We start from the raw sequence: 6,717 nt of genomic DNA on the forward strand, positions 1-6,717 counted from the left end.
CAAAACGGCGTTTGCAGGAATTTGGAAGTTTCATAACTTAAAACTAACTAACAGATAAAACAAGTAAATGAACAAGAAATAAGATCTGTTCGCCTTGATCGGTTTTTGGACCCACACGTTTTGTGTTTTTTGACCCATTTTTCTTTGTACCTGTACTAACTAAATAAAATAATAAATGATAATACAAAACTGACGAGGGCATAGGCCCAAAAGAACAAAATATAAAACTTAGTAAAAAATAAATTTGAGCTTTTAGCTCAAGTCTTCAACTCCTTGGATTTTTTGATCTTTCTGACTTTGGGGTCTTTCATTCGTTTGGCGACTGCTTAGACTCGATGGAAGAAAGCATGAGTCTTTATGATTCCTCCAGAATGCAAAGGGGAAGTGTGAGTTCGTGATGAAACTCGGACGGATTTTACATGTGACAAAAGAAAAAAAAATTATTATTCAATAAATAAATCCTTGAAACAAAAATGAATGAAAATTGACAAATCACCAAATAGTAAGATACATCAAAGGAATGTAATTTACCAATGATGAACGGAGTTTTAAGTAACATGAGTTTAGAAAATTCAAAATAGATGAGAAGAGAAGCTAACAATAGGCCACAATTATCAGAGGCTCATGCCATTCAACTTTACTTTAAAATGATAAATGAATGAAATGAACAACTTGAGAGGATGCACAAAACCTTAACCGAGCTTCAAGTCATAAGCCAAGAATATAAGATAAATAATAAGTTAATAAAGTCATATATACCGATAACAACGGGAAAGGTCATATTTACAGTCAAGACAATTTGTTGCTTACTACTCTAGATAACACGGAAATTAGCCAAGAGATACACCTCTAGATGATAAGAATTACTAGAATTTTAAATATGAAATACCCAAATTGGAACCTTAGCCCACGTATACGACTCAAAAGCCCCTTTGAAAGAATCATAGCATGCATACTCAGAATCATAGCATGCATAATCATCCAAACGCAAGACACTAATCGAGCATAAGTTATAACACACCAACATGGAATTTGCACATTAGAGAAAGGTACAGTTAACAAAAGATGTAAGCTATAGGTAATAAGGAAAGAGGTCAATATATAACTGCATACTTCCCAAGATAAATTGTTCCAAAAAAAAAAACACAAAGTCTCAGGACAAATTACTGCATTCCATCAAAATTAGTTGCGCTCTTAAGGTGACCAAGTCGAATTTTCTACTCTCATCGCAACACGAAATAAGAGAAGCGACATAGTTGGCTACGGAGGCATCACAAGAGAAAGGCGAGATGCAAACTCCCTATCAGTCACAAATATAACAGTAAAAAATGTCGTCGTCATCTCGGTTCACTCCTTCAACAGGAGGTGAAAGAGCAAAGCCCATGACATCAAGTATTTATCCATAATGCAGATTTAACCGTGTTTAAGAAACTAGAGACCAGAAAAGAAACATAATCAGATAATGCTTGACAAATATTCATAATTCCATATAAGGATTAACCCAAAAAATAACCAAGATTTTAAACATCATATCAGAAGATACCAAATTGATGGTAGCTTAAACAAACAGACAGCCATGGAACACATGCTTCTTAGCACAACAAAAGCATTGCTTTGAAATGGAAAAAGAGACGAGGAAAATATTGTAAGGAGGGGGCATCACCTTTCGGGACGCAAGCGAACTAGACTGATAGTGAGCTGAGGAGACTTCACCAGTATGTCGAATATGAAGTCAAACGTCGAATTATGACTTCGAGTGACAGTCAAGATAGTCAGAATGAAACAACAAAACTCAAAGTTCAAAAGAGGAAAGGAGTAAAGAAAAATCCTTCCCCTGTTTTCTTTGCCTATATCTTATATTTTCCTGTATAATCTCATCAAAATTTCACTCAATATGTGTTTTCTACGGAAAATTTCAAAAAGAACTCCTCTCTAAGGATCCCTTTCAACTTCCAGAATTTCTTCCTTTTACTATAAACTCTCTTTTTAGAGAAAGAAAAGAAAGACAAACTTCAAAAAAAAAAACCCAAAAGAAAGCGAAAACGCCCTTATATACTAGAAGATTAGGGTTACTTTTCGAAGGGAAATCGTGTCTGTATTGGATAAGGCCCAATCCTGATTTTTTTGAATTTCAAAATCTCTCCCACAAATGGAAGAACATCCTTTTCGTCCAAAATTTGTCCGATTCCGAAAAGATAAAGGGAGAATCGACATCCCCAATCGCTCCAATCGTCCTTTTAGTGCTATATGGAGCGATCTCGAGCCAAGAAGATGAAACGCGTGCCTCTGCTCTGCTGCAAATCGTACCAGCTGAAAGAGCCGTTAGAGAAGGGGAGAAGGCGACAAGAAAATCGCAGAAGAACCGATTCACGCGTTCAAAGCGTGAACTTGCGATGCACTCGCTGCTACTGCGAAGCGCGTCGCCTCGAGACGCTGCTGGTGCCCGCGACGATGAAGAAGAAAAGCGCGTGGGGTGGATTTTTGGCGTTGTATGCATTTCATCGCTGTTCTTAGCTACGGGAAGTGGAAAACGGGCCGGGTTAAAGGGAAAAGGTGGGTCGAGAAAATTGTTGGGCCAAAGAAATTGGGTTTGGGAAAATCAAATGGAGGAGTGGGCTGTTGGATGCAAACAAAAAGGGCCAACATTACCTTAAGGAATTGCTTAAGAGTATTTGCCTTAACGAGATGAAATAACGTAAATTAGTTTAAACGACCTTCTCAAACTTGAAGAAATAAAATAATTGGTTCAAATATAAATTAAATAACTTCAATAGCTAAAAATCATTCTAGACCAAATTAACAAAATAATCACTAAAATCAACGTCTTTTGAGACGATTTCGAGTTTTAAAAAAATATACTAATTATATACAAAATTATATAAGACATATGTATCATTTTGAAAAATTATAAGATGACTAAAATTACCTCAAAACAAGCTTACATAATATTTTGAATTTTATAGAACTAATTATAGTAAAATGTTTGGGAAAAAGGAGCTCATTAATTAATTATTCCGGAGGGAGTCAAAATTGGGGTGTCAACAAATATCTCCTGATACAAAAAGATAAGATAGTTTTAACTTAATTCCAACACTTTCTTCACTAACTAAAATCACATTACATATTTAAACTTATTTGACTAATTTAACAACTTACTTCCTCCGTTTGAAATTGTTTGTCATGGTTTCTATTTTAGAGTTAAACTATAAAATTTTGAATAACATTTTAAGATGTAATTTTTCATCATATTAATATGCAAAAAATTGTAGTTTATAGTACTTTTCATGTAGTTTTAGAATATCTATTTTTTTTTATTTAAAATATCGAATTAATGTGATCCAATTTACCTTTGAAAATTAGTCAAATTGACTTTCGATAAGCAACATGACAAACAATTATGGACGGAGGGAGTGTAATTCTAATTAGTTTAGTTTTAACTTAATTCCAACACTATATTCACCAATTTAACTGATTGAACAACTTAACAACTTACTAAGTCTAATTAATTTAGTTTTAACATAATTCTAACACTTTATTCACCAATTTAACTTATTAAACAACTTAACAACTTTCTAAGTCTAATTAGATTAGCTAAACTTAATTTCAACACTTTATTTATCAATTAAATCACAATACATATTTTGACTTATTTGAAGAATTTAACAACTTATAAATCTAATTAGTTTAGTTTTAACTTAATTCTAATATTATATTTACCAATTTAACTTATTAAACAACTTAACAACTTTCTAAGTCTAATTAGTTTAGTTTTAACTTAATTCCAACACTTTATTCACCAATTTAAGTTATTAAATAACTGAAGAACTTTCTAAGTCTAATTAGTTTAGTTTAACTTAATTCCAACACTATATTCACCAATTTAACTTATTAAACAACTTAACAACTTTCTAAGTCTAATTAGTTTAGTTTTAACTTAATTCTAACACTTTATTCACCAACTAAATCACAATACATCTTTTAACTTATTTGAAAAATTTAACAACTTATAAGTCTAAGTAATTTAGTTTTAACTTAATTCCAAACTATATTCAACAATTTAACTTACTCATTAACTTAACAACTTTCTAAGTCAAATTAGTTTAGTTTTAATTTAATTCCAACAATTTATTCCTCAATTTAAGTTATTAAACAACTTAACAACTTTCTAACTCTAATTAGTTTAGTTTTTCCTTAATTCCAACACTTTATTCACCAACTAAATCGTAATACATATTTTAACTTATTTGATGAATTTAACAACTTAAAAGTCTAAATGGTTTAGTTTTAACTTGATTCCAACACTATATTCACCAATCTAACTTAATAAACAACTTTATAAGTTTAATTAGTTTAGTTTTAACTTATTTCCAACACTTTATTCCCCAACAAAATCACATTACATATCTTAACTTATTTGAAGAATTTAACAAGTTATAAGTCTCATTAGTTTAGTTTTAGCTTAAATTCAACACGTTGTTCACAAACTAAATCACATCACATATTTTAAGTTTTTTGAAGAATTTAACAACTTATAAGTCTAATTAGTTTAGTTTTAACTTAATTGCAACACTATATTCATCAATTTAATTTATTAAATAACTGAACAACTTTCTAAGTCTAATTAGTTTAGTTTTAACTTAATTCCAACACTTCATTGACCAACTAAATCACAATACATATTTTAACTAATTTGAAGAATTTAACAACTTATAAGTCTAAATTAGTTTAGTTTTAATTAATTCCAACACTATATGCAACAATTTATATTATTGCACAACTTAATAACTTTCTGAGTCTAATTAATTTAGCTAACAACTTAACTAGGGTTGGTACTTATACTTATCAGACATATTATTCCTAAATTGAAGCTAAGTGTCAACACTAAATGGACACAAATCAATCTTACAAGAAAATCAATTTTGTCATCAATAGGATCAACTAGTGTTGGTACTTATGCTTAAAAAATATATTATTTATAAATATAAAGATAAGTGTCAACAATAGATGGACACAAATTGATCTTGAAAAAAAATCAATTTTGTTATCAATAGAATCAACTAATATTGGTAATTATGCTTAACGAATATATTATTTCTAAATTTAAAGTTAAGTATCAACATTAGATGGACACAAATCGATCTTGCAGAAAAATCGATTTTGATATCAATAGGATCAACTAATGTTGCCATTTTACACAAATAATATTACAAAAAAGATCTGCTAATAAATTCCAAATGAGGTAACTTTTCCCGTGTAAAGAATGACTGGTCTTTCTGCAGTTCTATCAGTTCTCTTGTTTACATTTTCCCTTGAATTCTTGCCTGTGTTTAAATTGAGATGTTTGAGATGATTTTTCATCCCAGATTGGACCCAAAGGAGATATCCTACGTGCAGACAGTTCTAAGCGTATCAGTTACGATGGTTGAATAAAAAAAATAAGCAACAGCAAAAGAATATCACAATGTTACCTGATGGCACTTTGATGCTAGAAGACAAGAGAGCAAAGGAGGTTGACTGACTGGATCAGTTGCTGCTGCACGACCCACTGCTGCACGCGTATATGATGAGGCATCGCGACCTCCAACAGCTGAGGCGCGAACGACTTCTGCGCATCTGCTGCGCGACACCAGCAGATGGGTTGGGTTCGATCATCGCCGCAGGTAAGAGAAGATGGCGTGGGTGGGTGGCCCCAGTTGGAGAAGATGGGGTGGGTGGCGCCAGGCGGGGCAGGGCGGGTGGGCGGCGGTCGGGTGGGTTTAATGAGTGAGGAGTGAGACAGATATTTCACTTAGGATTTTGATATTATTCTTCTTTTTATTGATAGAAGTACTTAATTTACCGATAACGTATGTCAGTATTTTTGAAAATAATTAATTTACCGATCATGAAATATTGATATTTTTAAAAACAATTATCTATATTTAACAATATTTAATAAATATCGACATTGTGAGGTTGATATTATTTAAATATACCGACCTCTTTGTGTTGGTAATTATTAATTTATTTTAATTTTTATATATATATATAGAGAGAGAGAGAGATTAAATAGAAGTTTAATTTAATAAATTTAATTTATCGATCAAGTAAATTTTATAAATTTAAATTATATACCTGCTAATTATATAAATTTAATTTGATCGATCCATATGAGTTTGTTAATATAAACTCTGGTATATGAATCTCTTTGAATTGATCATTGATATTTCTTTAATTGATAATATATTTCATATATAATTAATTAATGTATTTTATACTTAGATGATGTCATCATAATTAAGAACTGACCAGTACACTTGACATACATTCAAGATCGAAAGTATATATATATAATAATACTATCTCGCATTTTATACTCCAATTAATTATATATTAGCTCTTCACCTCTACATCATAACATGAGATATTAAGGGGTCGTTTGGTACAAAGATGCATAATGCAGGGATTACTAATGCATGGATTAGTAATGCAGGGTTTAGTAATGCAGAGATTATTTTTTAGCAAGTGTTTGGTTCATTATTTCCTACCCAGTCTTATGTTTGGTTTAAAACTTTAGAAAAAGTTTATTTCCTATTATACCCTTTAGTTATTGTGAGATTATGTTTCATTTAACTAGTCAAGTTAAATATTAAAAAAAATATAAAAATATTATTAATTTTGAGGTGTGATATGTCACATGGTATATTTCTAATTTTTTGTTGGTCAAATATACCTTGA

General features: G+C 30.9%; 1 long non-coding RNA gene across 1 annotated transcript; it reads right to left on the reverse strand.

The window, feature by feature from the left end:
- Positions 1-5,070: 5,070 nt before the first annotated feature.
- LOC104645399 (uncharacterized) lies at positions 5,071-5,789 on the reverse strand. The gene is made up of 2 exons (XR_739203.4): positions 5,469-5,789; positions 5,071-5,384 (listed from the first exon to the last, which is right to left on the reverse strand). It is a non-coding gene; the product is annotated as an uncharacterized lncRNA (long non-coding RNA).
- Positions 5,790-6,717: the final 928 nt, after the last annotated feature.

Source organism: Solanum lycopersicum, chromosome 1, assembly GCF_036512215.1.
Source record: "Solanum lycopersicum chromosome 1, SLM_r2.1".
NCBI lineage: Eukaryota > Viridiplantae > Streptophyta > Magnoliopsida > Solanales > Solanaceae > Solanum > Solanum lycopersicum.